The sequence below is a fragment of the Stenella coeruleoalba genome (assembly GCF_951394435.1).
Source record: "Stenella coeruleoalba genome assembly, chromosome: 6".
Taxonomy (NCBI): domain Eukaryota; kingdom Metazoa; phylum Chordata; class Mammalia; order Artiodactyla; family Delphinidae; genus Stenella; species Stenella coeruleoalba.
Window position 1 is genome coordinate 23056288 of NC_137151.1, and position 15259 is coordinate 23071546.

A 15259-nucleotide genomic window follows, 5' to 3' on the forward strand; every position below is an offset into this window, starting at 1 on the left:
GAGGAAATAACCAAAGGCTCAGCGTGCCGTACCGGAAGCACATTAGGGCCTGAAGCCATCCTGCGGTGTTGCGGCCAGCTCAAAAGAAAGCGAGTTGAAGAAAGGAGCTCAGGGGCACTGTAATTCACAAACCTGCAGAGTTATAAATGACAGCTATGGTCCAAAAATATACTGAAGTAAGGCTGCCAAGAGGACTGGAAAGCGGGGCAGAATTGCAGGAAACCGATTTCAGGAGGTAGACTGGAATTGCATTGAAAGCATAGGAAAAGAGGCAGAACGTCCACAATGATGCACTTGGCCAAAAAGGGCGTATGCGTTTTTTCCTGAATATATTCAGGAAAAAACGCATACGCCCTTTTTGGCCAACCAAGCAAGCTTGCAAAGGAAATCTGCACTACAATGAAGTCTCACTTCCCCCCGGTCAAAAGGGCCATCTGAAAAAAGTGTAAAATCCAGAAAGGCAGGACAGGCCATGGAGAACTGGGAGCCTTGTTATGCTGATGGGCGGGATGTAAATTGCCAACAGACACTCGGGAGAAGTGTATGGTGTTTCCTGAAACATCTAAAAAACAAAGCAACAGAACCTAGGGCACTTCCACTTATGGTCCTATAGCTTAGGGAAATTAAAATCAAAAAGACACAGCCACCCCAAAGTTTGGAACGGCTCTGTTTACAAGAACCTCGTTTACAGTACAAGTTCAACATCGCAGAAAGTGAAAAATGGATAAAGAAGTTGTGGTATTTAGTTACAAAGCAATATCACTCAGCAATGAAATCTGTGTCATCAGGCCCTTAGCAGCACAATGAGTGGATTCAGGTATGATGATTCTAACTGAAATAAGTCACACAGAAAAAGAAACATCATAAGATATCAGTAATACACGGAATGGAAACTTGGCTACACAGGAACTGAATTACAGAACAGAACAGGGTCTCAAATTTAGAAAACCTACTTATGCTTGCTTAAGGGTAAAGGTGAGTTGGGGTGCTGCATAAAACCAGAGATTGAAATGAGCACAGATAAAGTTCCTTAGGCCAAATATGGAATAGACAAGAGCTACTCCTTGCTCAACGAAATGGACTCAACACCGCATATTAAACGCCTAAGAATGTACCTGACTAGTAAGTATCTTAAAACCTATAGATTGCTATGTCTCCGAAAGAGAATCAAGCATGCGTACAGGGGCATAAACGCAGCAGTGATAGGATTGGAGAGGTTCGGTGAGCAAATGAAGACCCTTTGAAGTCATATTGCATGGTACCCATTCCACGGGTTTCAACTACCCAGGTTTTAGGTATTCTTCCTTCAGCTAAAACATGCATGTGGAACCCAGAGTATGATCAACCATGTGATCGGGAGACGTGTTCAAATATGTCTCAGTTTTCCTCCCCTGGTACTCGGGTGCAATATTCCAGACGCTTTACTAACACTCTCCCCACTTGGAGAGTCAGCGCCTTTAACCTCCTGTTTGGCCCAGTTTGCAATTTCTGCGGAAGATGAACAGGAATAGCGAGAACCAATGAGAGGCTAGCTGGAGGTGTCTGGACGGGCAAATTTAACTCTCATTTCCCACCAGGAGGAGGAAATAACCAAAGGCTCAGCGTGCCGTGCCAGAACCAGATTAGGGCCTGAAGCCATCCTGCGGTGTTGCGGCCAGGTCACAAGAAAGCGAGTTGAAGAAAGGAGCTCAGGGGCACTGTAATTCACAAACCTGCAGAGTTATAAATTACAGCTATCGTCCAAAAATAGACTGAAGTAAGGCTGCCAAGAGGACTTGAAAGCGGGGCAGAATTGCAGGAAACCGATTTCAGGAGGTAGACTGAAATTGCATTGAAAGCATAGGAAAAGAGGCAGAACGTCCACAATGATGCATTTGGTCAAAAAGGGCGTATGCGTTTTTTCCTGAATATATTCAGGAAAAAACGCATACGCCCTTTTTGGCCAACCAAGCAAGCTTGCAAAGGAAATCTGCACTACAATGAAGTCTCACTTCCCCCCGGTCAAAAGGGCCATGTGAAAAAAGTGTAAAATCCAGAAAGGCAGGACAGGCCATGGAGAACTGGGAGCCTTGTTATGCTGATGGGCGGGATGTAAATTGCCAACAACCACTCGGGAGAAGTGTATGGTGTTTCCTGAAACATCTAAAAAACAAAGCAACAGAGCCTAGGGCACTTCCACTTATGGTCCTATAGCTTAGGGAAATTAAAATCAAAAAGACACAGCCACCCCAAAGTTTGGAACGGCTCTGTTTACAAGAACCTCGTTTACAGTACAAGTTCAACATCGCAGAAAGTGAAAAATGGATAAAGAAGTTGTGGTATTCACTTACAAAGCAATATCACTCAGCAATGAAATCTATGTCATCAGGCCCGTAGCAGCACAATGAGTGGATTCAGGTATGATGATTCTAACTGAAATAAGTCACACTGAAAAAGAAACATCATAAGATATCAGTAATACACGGAATGGAAACTTGGCTACACAGGAACTGAATTACAGAACAGAACAGGGTCTCAAATTTAGAAAACCAACTTATGCTTGCTTAAGGGTAAAGGTGAGTTGGGGTGCTGCATAAACCAGAGATTGAAATGAGCACAGATAAAGTTCCTTAAGTCAAATATGGAATAGACAAGAGCTACTCCTTGCTCAACGAAATGGACTCAACACCGCATATTAAACGCCTAAGAATGTACCTGACTTGTAAGTATCTTAAAACCTATGGATTGCTATGTCTCCGAAAGAGAATCAAGCATGTGTACAGGGGCATAAACGCAGCAGTGATAGGATTGGAGAGGTTCGGTGAGCAAATGAAGACCCTTTGAATTCATATTGCATGGTACCCATTCCACGGGTTTCAACTACCCAGGTTTAAGGTATTCTTCCTTCAGCTAAAACATGCATGTGGAACCTAGAGTATGATCAACCATGTGATCGGGAGACGTGTTCAAATATGTCTCAGTTTTCCTCCCCTGGTACTCGGGTACAACATTCCAGACGCTTTACTAACACTCTCCCCACTTGGAGAGTCAGTCCCTTTAACCTCCTGTTTGGCACAGTTTGCAATTTCTGCGGAAGATGAACAGGAATAGCGAGAACCAATGAGAGGCTAGCTGGAGGTGTCTGGACGGGCAAATTTAACTCTCATTTCCCACCAGGAAGAGGAATTAACCAAAGGCTCAGCATGCCGGGCCGGAACCAGATTAGGGCCTGAAGCCATCCTGCGGTGTTGCGGCCAGGTCACAAGAAAGCGAGTTGAAGAAAGGAGCTCAGGGGCACTGTAATTCACAAACCTGCAGAGTTATAAATGACAGCTATCGTCCAAAAATAGACTGAAGTAAGGCTGCCAAGAGGACTTGAAAGCAGGGCAGAATTGCAGGAAACCGATTTCAGGAGGTAGACTGGAATTGCATTGAAAGCATAGGAAAAGAGGCAGAACGTCCACAATGATGCACTTGGCCAAGAAGGGCATATGCGTTTTTTCCTGAATATATTCAGGAAAAAATGCATACGCCCTTTTTGGCCAACCAAGCAAGCTTGCAAAGGAAATCTGCACTACAATGAAGTCTCACTTCCCCCCGGTCAAAAGGGCCATCTGAAAAAAGTGTAAAATCCAGAAAGGCAGGACAGGCCATGGAGAACTGGGAGCCTTGTTATGCTGATGGGCGGGATGTAAATTGCCAACAGACACTCGGGAGAAGTGTATGGTGTTTCCTGAAACATCTAAAAAACAAAGCAACAGAGCCTAGGGCACTTCCACTTATGGTCCTATAGCTTAGGGAAATTAAAATCAAAAAGACACAGCCACCCCAAAGTTTGGAACGGCTCTGTTTACAAGAACCTCGTTTACAGTACAAGTTCAACATCGCAGAAAGTGAAAAATGGATAAAGAAGTTGTGGTATTTACTTACAAAGCTATATCACTCAGCAATGAAATCTATGTCATCAGGCCCTTAGCAGCACAATGAGTGGATTCAGGTATGATGATTCTAACTGAAATAAGTCACACAGAAAAAGAAACATCATAAGATATCACTAATACACGGAATGTAAACTTGGCTACACAGGAACTGAATTACAGAACAGAACAGGGTCTCAAATTTAGAAAACCAACTTATGCTTGCTTAAGGGTAAAGGTGAGTTGGGGTGCTGCATAAAACCAGAGATTGAAATGAGCACAGATAAAGTTCCTTAAGTCAAATATGGAATAGACAAGAGCTACTCCTTGCTCAATGAAATGGACTCAACACCGCATATTAAACGCCTAAGAATGTACCTGACTAGTAATTATCGTAAAACCTATGGATTGCTATTTCTCCAAAAGAGAATCAAGCATGTGTACAGGGGCCTAAACGCAGCAGTGATAGGATTGGAGAGGTTCGGTGAGCAAATGAAGACCCTTTGAAGTCATATTGCATGGTACCCATTCCACGGGTTTCAACTACCCAGGTTTAAGGTATTCTTCCTTCAGCTAAAACATGCATGTGGAACCTAGAGTATGATCAACCATGTGATCGGGAGACGTGTTCAAATATGTCTCAGTTTTCCTCCCCTGGTACTCGGGTGCAACATTCCAGACGCTTTACTAACACTCTCCCCACTTGGAGAGTCAGTCCCTTTAACCTCCTGTTTGGCACAGTTTGCAATTTCTGCGGAAGATGAACAGGAATAGCGAGAACCAATGAGAGGCTAGCTGGAGGTGTCTGGACGGGCAAATTTAACTCTCATTTCCCACCAGGAAGAGGAATTAACCAAAGGCTCAGCATGCCGGGCCGGAACCAGATTAGGGCCTGAAGCCATCCTGCGGTGTTGCGGCCAGGTCACAAGAAAGCGAGTTGAAGAAAGGAGCTCAGGGGCACTGTAATTCACAAACCTGCAGAGTTATAAATGACAGCTATCGTCCAAAAATAGACTGAAGTAAGGCTGCCAAGAGGACTTGAAAGCGGGGCAGAATTGCGGGAAACCGATTTCAGGAGGTAGACTGGAATTGCATTGAAAGCATAGGAAAAGAGGCAGAACGTCCACAATGATGCACTTGGCCAAAAAGGGCGTATGCGTTTTTTCCTGAATATATTCAGGAAAAAACGCATACGCCCTTTTTGGCCAACCAAGCAAGCTTGCAAAGGAAATCTGCACTACAATGAAGTCTCACTTCCCCCCGGTCAAAAGGGCCATCTGAAAAAAGTGTAAAATCCAGAAAGGCAGGACAGGCCATGGAGAACTGGGAGCCTTCTTATGCTGATGGGCGGGATGTAAATTGCCAACAACCACTCGGGAGAAGTGTATGGTGTTTCCTGAAACATCTAAAAAACAAAGCAACAGAGCCTAGGGCACTTCCACTTATGGTCCTATAGCTTAGGGAAATTAAAATCAAAAAGACACAGCCACCCCAAAGTTTGGAACGGCTCTGTTTACAAGAACCTCGTTTACAGTACAAGTTCAACATCGCAGAAAGTGAAAAATGGATAAAGAAGTTGTGGTATTCACTTACAAAGCAATATCACTCAGCAATGAAATCTATGTCATCAGGCCCGTAGCAGCACAATGAGTGGATTCAGGTATGATGATTCTAACTGAAATAAGTCACACAGAAAAAGAAACATCATAAGATATCAGTAATACACGGAATGTAAACTTGGCTACACAGGAACTGAATTACAGAACAGAACAGGGTCTCAAATTTAGAAAACCAACTTATGCTTGCTTAAGGGGAAAGGTGAGTTGGGGTGCTGCATAAAACCAGAGATTGAAATGAGCACAGATAAATTTCCTTAAGTCAAATATGGAATAGACAAGAGCTACTCCTTGCTCAACGAAATGGACTCAACACCGCATATTAAACGCCTAAGAATGTACCTGACTAGTAAGTATCGTAAAACCTATGGATTGCTATGTCTCCAAAAGAGAATCAAGCATATGTACAGGGGCATAAACGCAGCAGTGATAGGATTGGAGAGGTTCGGTGAGCAAATGAAGACCCTTTGAAGTCATATTGCATGGTACCCATTACACGGGTCTCAACTCTCCAGGTTTAAGGTATTCTTCCTTCAGCAAAAACATGCATGTGGAACCCAAGTATGATCAACCATGTGAACGGGAGACGTGTTCAAATATGTCTCAGTTTTCCTCCCCTGGTACTCGGGTGCAACATTCCAGACGCTTTACTAACACTCTCCCCACTTGGAGAGTCAGTGCTTTAACCTCCTGTTTGGCCCAGTTTGCAATTTCTGCGGAAGATGAAAAGGAATAGCGAGAACCAATGAGAGGCTAGCTGGAGGTGTCTGGACGGGCAAATTTAACTCTCATTTCCCACCAGGAAGAGGAAATAACCAAAAGCTCAGCATGCCGTACCGGAACCAGATTAGGGCCTGAAGCCATCCTGCGGTGTTGCGGCCAGCTCAAAAGAAAGCGAGTTGAAGAAAGGAGCTCAGGGGCACTGTAATTCACAAACCTGCAGAGTTATAAATGACAGCTATGGTCCAAAAATATACTGAAGTAAGGCTGCCAAGAGGACTGGAAAGCGGGGCAGAATTGCAGGAAACCGATTTCAGGAGGTAGACTGGAATTGCATTGAAAGCATAGGAAAAGAGGCAGAACGTCCACAATGATGCACTTGGCCAAAAAGGGCGTATGCGTTTTTTCCTGAATATATTCAGGAAAAAACGCATACGCCCTTTTTGGCCAACCAAGCAAGCTTGCAAAGGAAATCTGCACTACAATGAAGTCTCACTTCCCCCCAGTCAAAAGGGCCATCTGAAAAAAGTGTAAAATCCAGAAAGGCAGGACAGGCCATGGAGAACTGGGAGCCTTGTTATGCTGATGGGCGGGATGTAAATTGCCAACAGACACTCGGGAGAAGTGTATGGTGATTCCTGAAACATCTAAAAAACAAAGCAACAGAACCTAGGGCACTTCCACTTATGGTCCTATAGCTTAGGGAAATTAAAATCAAAAAGACACAGCCACCCCAAAGTTTGGAACGGCTCTGTTTACAAGAACCTCGTTTACAGTACAAGTTCAACATCGCAGAAAGTGAAAAATGGATAAAGAAGTTGTGGTATTTATTTACAAAGCAATATCACTCAGCAATGAAATCTGTGTCATCAGGCCCTTAGCAGCACAATGAGTGGATTCAGGTATGATGATTCTAACTGAAATAAGTCACACAGAAAAAGAAACATCATAAGATATCAGTAATACACGGAATGTAAACTTGGCTACACAGGAACTGAATTACAGAACAGAACAGGGTCTCAAATTTAGAAAACCTACTTATGCTTGCTTAAGGGTAAAGGTGAGTTGGGGTGCTGCATAAAACCAGAGATTGAAATGAGCACAGATAAAGTTCCTTAAGTCAAATATGGAATAGACAAGAGCTACTCCTTGCTCAATGAAATGGACTCAACACCGCATATTAAACGCCTAAGAATGTACCTGACTAGTAATTATCGTAAAACCTATGGATTGCTATTTCTCCAAAAGAGAATCAAGCATGTGTACAGGGGCCTAAACGCAGCAGTGATAGGATTGGAGAGGTTCGGTGAGCAAATGAAGACCCTTTGAAGTCATATTGCATGGTACCCATTCCACGGGTTTCAACTACCCAGGTTTAAGGTATTCTTCCTTCAGCTAAAACATGCATGTGGAACCTAGAGTATGATCAACCATGTGATCGGGAGACGTGTTCAAATATGTCTCAGTTTTCCTCCCCTGGTACTCGGGTGCAACATTCCAGACGCTTTACTAACACTCTCCCCACTTGGAGAGTCAGTCCCTTTAACCTCCTGTTTGGCACAGTTTGCAATTTCTGCGGAAGATGAACAGGAATAGCGAGAACCAATGAGAGGCTAGCTGGAGGTGTCTGGACGGGCAAATTTAACTCTCATTTCCCACCAGGAAGAGGAATTAACCAAAGGCTCAGCATGCCGGGCCGGAACCAGATTAGGGCCTGAAGCCATCCTGCGGTGTTGCGGCCAGGTCACAAGAAAGCGAGTTGAAGAAAGGAGCTCAGGGGCACTGTAATTCACAAACCTGCAGAGTTATAAATGACAGCTATCGTCCAAAAATAGACTGAAGTAAGGCTGCCAAGAGGACTTGAAAGCGGGGCAGAATTGCGGGAAACCGATTTCAGGAGGTAGACTGGAATTGCATTGAAAGCATAGGAAAAGAGGCAGAACGTCCACAATGATGCACTTGGCCAAAAAGGGTGTATGCGTTTTTTCCTGAATATATTCAGGAAAAAACGCATACGCCCTTTTTGGCCAACCAAGCAAGCTTGCAAAGGAAATCTGCACTACAATGAAGTCTCACTTCCCCCCGGTCAAAAGGGCCATCTGAAAAAAGTGTAAAATCCAGAAAGGCAGGACAGGCCATGGAGAACTGGGAGCCTTGTTATGCTGATGGGCGGGATGTAAATTGCCAACAGACACTCGGGAGAAGTGTATGGTGTTTCCTGAAACATCTAAAAAACAAAGCAACAGAGCCTAGGGCACTTCCACTTATGGTCCTATAGCTTAGGGAAATTAAAATCAAAAAGACACAGCCACCCCAAAGTTTGGAACGGCTCTGTTTACAAGAACCTCGTTTACAGTACAAGTTCAACATCGCAGAAAGTGAAAAATGGATAAAGAAGTTGTGGTATTCACTTACAAAGCAATATCACTCAGCAATGAAATCTATGTCATCAGGCCCGTAGCAGCACAATGAGTGGATTCAGGTATGATGATTCTAACTGAAATAAGTCACACAGAAAAAGAAACATCATAAGATATCAGTAATACACGGAATGTAAACTTGGCTACACAGGAACTGAATTACAGAACAGAACAGGGTCTCAAATTTAGAAAACCAACTTATGCTTGCTTAAGGGGAAAGGTGAGTTGGGGTGCTGCATAAAACCAGAGATTGAAATGAGCACAGATAAATTTCCTTAAGTCAAATATGGAATAGACAAGAGCTACTCCTTGCTCAACGAAATGGACTCAACACCGCATATTAAACGCCTAAGAATGTACCTGACTAGTAAGTATCGTAAAACCTATGGATTGCTATGTCTCCAAAAGAGAATCAAGCATATGTACAGGGGCATAAACGCAGCAGTGATAGGATTGGAGAGGTTCGGTGAGCAAATGAAGACCCTTTGAAGTCATATTGCATGGTACCCATTACACGGGTCTCAACTCTCCAGGTTTAAGGTATTCTTCCTTCAGCTAAAACATGCATGTGGAACCCAAGTATGATCAACCATGTGAACGGGAGACGTGTTCAAATATGTCTCAGTTTTCCTCCCCTGGTACTCGGGTGCAACATTCCAGACGCTTTACTAACACTCTCCCCACTTGGAGAGTCAGTGCTTTAACCTCCTGTTTGGCCCAGTTTGCAATTTCTGCGGAAGATGAAAAGGAATAGCGAGAACCAATGAGAGGCTAGCTGGAGGTGTCTGGACGGGCAAATTTAACTCTCATTTCCCACCAGGAAGAGGAAATAACCAAAAGCTCAGCATGCCGTACCGGAACCAGATTAGGGCCTGAAGCCATCCTGCGGTGTTGCGGCCAGCTCAAAAGAAAGCGAGTTGAAGAAAGGAGCTCAGGGGCACTGTAATTCACAAACCTGCAGAGTTATAAATGACAGCTATGGTCCAAAAATATACTGAAGTAAGGCTGCCAAGAGGACTGGAAAGCGGGGCAGAATTGCAGGAAACCGATTTCAGGAGGTAGACTGGAATTGCATTGAAAGCATAGGAAAAGAGGCAGAACGTCCACAATGATGCACTTGGCCAAAAAGGGCGTATGCGTTTTTTCCTGAATATATTCAGGAAAAAACGCATACGCCCTTTTTGGCCAACCAAGCAAGCTTGCAAAGGAAATCTGCACTACAATGAAGTCTCACTTCCCCCCGGTCAAAAGGGCCATCTGAAAAAAGTGTAAAATCCAGAAAGGCAGGACAGGCCATGGAGAACTGGGAGCCTTGTTATGCTGATGGGCGGGATGTAAATTGCCAACAGACACTCGGGAGAAGTGTATGGTGATTCCTGAAACATCTAAAAAACAAAGCAACAGAACCTAGGGCACTTCCACTTATGGTCCTATAGCTTAGGGAAATTAAAATCAAAAAGACACAGCCACCCCAAAGTTTGGAACGGCTCTGTTTACAAGAACCTCGTTTACAGTACAAGTTCAACATCGCAGAAAGTGAAAAATGGATAAAGAAGTTGTGGTATTTATTTACAAAGCAATATCACTCAGCAATGAAATCTGTGTCATCAGGCCCTTAGCAGCACAATGAGTGGATTCAGGTATGATGATTCTAACTGAAATAAGTCACACAGAAAAAGAAACATCATAAGATATCAGTAATACACGGAATGTAAACTTGGCTACACAGGAACTGAATTACAGAACAGAACAGGGTCTCAAATTTAGAAAACCAACTTATGCTTGCTTAAGGGTAAAGGTGAGTTGGGGTGCTGCATAAAACCAGAGATTGAAATGAGCACAGATAAAGTTCCTTAGGCCAAATATGGAATAGACAAGAGCTACTCCTTGCTCAACGAAATGGACTCAACACCGCATATTAAACGCCTAAGAATGTACCTGACTAGTAAGTATCTTAAAACCTATAGATTGCTATGTCTCCGAAAGAGAATCAAGCATGCGTACAGGGGCATAAACGCAGCAGTGATAGGATTGGAGAGGTTCGGTGAGCAAATGAAGACCCTTTGAAGTCATATTGCATGGTACCCATTACACGGGTCTTAACTCTCCAGGTTTAAGGTATTCTTCCTTCAGCTAAAACATGCATGTGGAACCCAAGAATGATCAACCATGTGAACGGGAGACGTGTTCAAATATGTCTCAGTTTTCCTCCCCTGGTACTCGGGTGCAACATTCCAGACGCTTTACTAACACTCTCCCCACTTGGAGAGTCAGCGCCTTTAACCTCCTGTTTGGCCCAGTTTGCAATTTCTGCGGAAGATGAACAGGAATAGCGAGAACCAATGAGAGACTAGCTGGAGGTGTCTGGACGGGCAAATTTAACTCTCATTTCCCACCAGGAAGAGGAAATAACCAAAGGCTCAGCGTGCCGTGCCGGAACCAGATTAGGGCCTGAAGCCATCCTGCGGTGTTGCGGCCAGGTCACAAGAAAGCAAGTTGAAGAAAGGAGCTCAGGGGCACTGTAATTCACAAACCTGCAGAGTTATAAATGACAGCTATCGTCCAAAAATAGACTGAAGTAAGGCTGCCAAGAGGACTTGAAAGCGGGGCAGAATTGCGGGAAACCGATTTCAGGAGGTAGACTGGAATTGCATTGAAAACATAGGAAAAGAGGCAGAACGTCCACAATGATGCACTTGGCCATAAAGGGCGTATGCGTTTTTTCCTGAATATATTCAGGAAAAAACGCATACGCCCTTTTTGGCCAACCAAGCAAGCTTGCAAAGGAAATCTGCACTACAATGAAGTCTCAATTCCCCCTGGTTAAAAGGGCCATCTGAAAAAAGTGTAAAATCCAGAAAGGCAGGACAGGCCATGGAGAACTGGGAGCCTTGTTATGCTGATGGGCGGGATGTAAATTGCCAACAACCACTCGGGAGAAGTGTATGGTGTTTCCTGAAACATCTAAAAAACAAAGCAACAGAGCCTAGGGCACTTCCACTTATGGTCCTATAGCTTAGGGAAATTAAAATCAAAAAGACACAGCCACCCCAAAGTTTGGAACGGCTCTGTTTACAAGAACCTTGTTTACAGTACAAGTTCAACATCGCAGAAAGTGAAAAATGGATAAAGAAGTTGTGGTATTCACTTACAAAGCAATATCACTCAGCAATGAAATCTATGTCATCAGGCCCGTAGCAGCACAATGAGTGGATTCAGGTATGATGATTCTAACTGAAATAAGTCACACAGAAAAAGAAACATCATAAGATATCAGTAATACACGGAATGTAAACTTGGCTACACAGGAACTGAATTACAGAACAGAACAGGGTCTCAAATTTAGAAAACCAACTTATGCTTGCTTAAGGGGAAAGGTGAGTTGGGGTGCTGCATAAAACCAGAGATTCAAATGAGCACAGATAAAGTTCCTTAAGTCAAATATGGAATAGACAAGAGCTACTCCTTGCTCAACGAAATGGACTCAACACCGCATATTAAACGCCTAAGAATGTACCTGACTAGTAAGTATCGTAAAACCTATGGATTGCTATGTTTCCGAAAGAGAATCAAGCATGTGTACAGGGGCATAAACGCAGCAGTGATAGGATTGGAGAGGTTCGGTGAGCAAATGAAGACCCTTTGAAGTCATATTGCATGGTACCCATTCCACGGGTCTCAACTCTCCAGGTTTAAGGTATTCTTCCTTCAGCTAAAACATGCATGTGGAACCCAAATATGATCAACCATGTGAACGGGAGACGTGTTCAAATATGTCTCAGTTTTCCTCCCCTGGTACTCGGGTGCAACATTCCAGACGCTTTACTAACACTCTCCCCACTTGTAGAGTCAGCGCCTTTAACCTCCTGTTTGGCCCAGTTTGCAATTTCTGCGGAAGATGAACAGGAATAGCGAGAACCAATGAGAGGCTAGCTGGAGGTGTCTGGACGGGCAAATTTAACTCTCATTTCCCACCAGGAAGAGGAAATAACCAAAGGCTCAGCGTGCCATGCCGGAACCACATTAGGGCCTGAAGCCATCCTGCGGTGTTGCAGCCAGGTCACAAGAAAGCGAGTTGAAGAAAGGAGCTCAGGGGCACTGTAATTCACAAACCCGCAGAGTTATAAATGACAGCTATCGTCCAAAAATAGACTGAAGTAAGGCGGCCAAGAGGACTTGAAAGCGGGGCAGAATTGCAGGAAACCGATTTCAGGAGGTAGACTGGAATTGCATTGAAAGCATAGGAAAAGAGGCAGAACGTCCACAATGATGCACTTGGCCAAAAAGGGCGTATGCGTTTTTTCCTGAATATATTCAGGAAAAAACGCATACGCCCTTTTTGGCCAACCAAGCAAGCTTGCAAAGGAAATCTGCACTACAACGAAGTCTCACTTCCCCCCGGTCAAAAGGGCCATCTGAAAAAAGTGTAAAATCCAGAAAGGCAGGACAGGCCATGGAGAACTGGGAGCCTTGTTATGCTGATGGGCGGGATGTAAATTGCCAACAGACACTCGGGAGAAGTGTATGGTGTTTCCTGAAACATCTAAAAAACAAAGCAACAGAGCCTAGGGCACTGCCACTTATGGTCTTATAGCTTAGGGAAATTAAAATCAAAAAGACACAGCCACCCCAAAGTTTGGGACGCCTCTGTTTACAAGAACCTCGTTTACAGTACAAGTTCCACATCGCAGAAAATGAAAAATGGATAAAGAAGTTGTGGTATTTACTTACAAAGCAATATCACTCAGCAATGAAATCTATGTCATCAGGCCCTTAGCATCACAATGAGTGGATTCAGGTATGATGATTCTAACTGAAATAAGTCACACAGAAAAAGAAACATCATAAGATATCAGTAATACATGGAATGTAAACTTGGCTACACAGGAACTGAATTACAGAACAGAACAGGGTCTCAAATTTAGAAAACCAACTTATGCTTGCTTAAGGGTAAAGGTGAGTTGGGGTGCTGCATAAAACCAGAGATTGAAATGAGCACAGATAAAGTTCCTTAAGTCAAATATGGAATAGACAAGAGCTACTCCTTGCTCAACGAAATGGACTCAACACCGCATATTAAACGCCTAATAATGTACCTGACTAGTAAGTATCGTAAAACCTATGGATTGCTATGTCTCCAAAAGAGAATCAAGCATGTGTACAGGGGCATAAACGCAGCAGTGATAGGATTGGAGAGGTTCGGTGAGCAAATGAAGACCCTTTGAAGTCATATTGCATGGTACCCATTCCACGGGTCTCAACTCTCCAGGTTTAAGGTATTCTTCCTTCAGCTAAAACATGCATGTGGAACCCAAGTATGATCAACCATGTGAACGGGAGACGTGTTCAAATATGTCTCAGTTTTCCTCCCCTGGTACTCGGGTGCAACATTCCAGACGCTTTACTAACACTCTCCCCACTTGGAGAGTCAGCGCCTTTAACCTCCTGTTTGGCCCAGTTTGCAATTTCTGCGGAAGATGAACAGGAATAAAAAACGCATACGCCGTTTTTGGCCAACCAAGCAAGCTTGCAAAGGAAATCTGCACTACAATGAAGTCTCACTTCCCCCCGGTCAAAAGGGCCATCTGAAAAAAGTGTAAAATCCAGAAAGGCAGGACAGGCCATGGAGAACTGGGAGCCTTGTTATGCTGATGGGCGGGATGTAAATTGCCAACAGACACTCGGGAGAAGTGTATGGTGTTTCCTGAAACATCTAAAAAACAAAGCAACAGAACCTAGGGCACTTCCACTTATGGTCCTATAGCTTAGGGAAATTAAAATCAAAAAGACACAGCCACACCAAAGTTTGGAACGGCTCTGTTTACAAGAACCTCGTTTACAGTACAAGTTCAACATCGCAGAAAGTGAAAAATGGATAAAGAAGTTGTGGTATTTACTTACAAAGCAATATCACTCAGCAATGAAATCTGTGTCATCAGGCCCTTAGCAGCACAATGAGTGGATTCAGGTATGATGATTCTAACTGAAGTAAGTCACACAGAAAAAGAAACATCATAAGATATCAGTAATACACGGAACGTAAACTTGGCTACACAGGAACTGAATTACAGAACAGAACAGGGTCTCAAATTTAGAAAACCAACTTATTCTTGTTTAAGGGTAAAGGTGAGTTGGGGTGCTGCATAAAACCAGAGATTGAAATGAGCACAGATAAAGTTCCTTAAGTCAAATATGGAATAGACAAGAGCTACTACTTGCTCAACGAAATGGACTCAACACCGCATATTAAACGCCTAAGAATGTGCCTGACTGGTAAGTATCTTAAAACCTATGGATTGCTATGTCTCCGAAAGAGAATCAAGCATGTGTACAGGGGCATAAACGCAGCAGTGATAGGATTGGAGAGGTTCGGTGAGCAAATGAAGACCCTTTGAAGTCATATTGCATGGTACCCATTTCACGGGTCTTAACTCTCCAGGTTTAAGGTATTCTTCCTTCAGCTAAAACATGCATGTGGAACCCAAGTATGATCAACCATGTGAACGGGAGACGTGTTCAAATATGTCTCAGTTTTCCTCCCCTGGTACTCGGGTGCAACATTCCAGACGCTTTACTAACACTCTCCCCACTTGGAGAGTCAGCGCCT

General features: G+C 43.7%; 1 long non-coding RNA gene across 36 annotated transcripts in view; it reads right to left on the minus strand.

Moving 5' to 3' along the window:
• Positions 1–15259, minus strand: part of LOC307187927 — a 3519425-nt gene that overhangs the window by 684197 nt on the left and 2819969 nt on the right. The gene's annotated exons all lie outside the window — the stretch shown is intronic.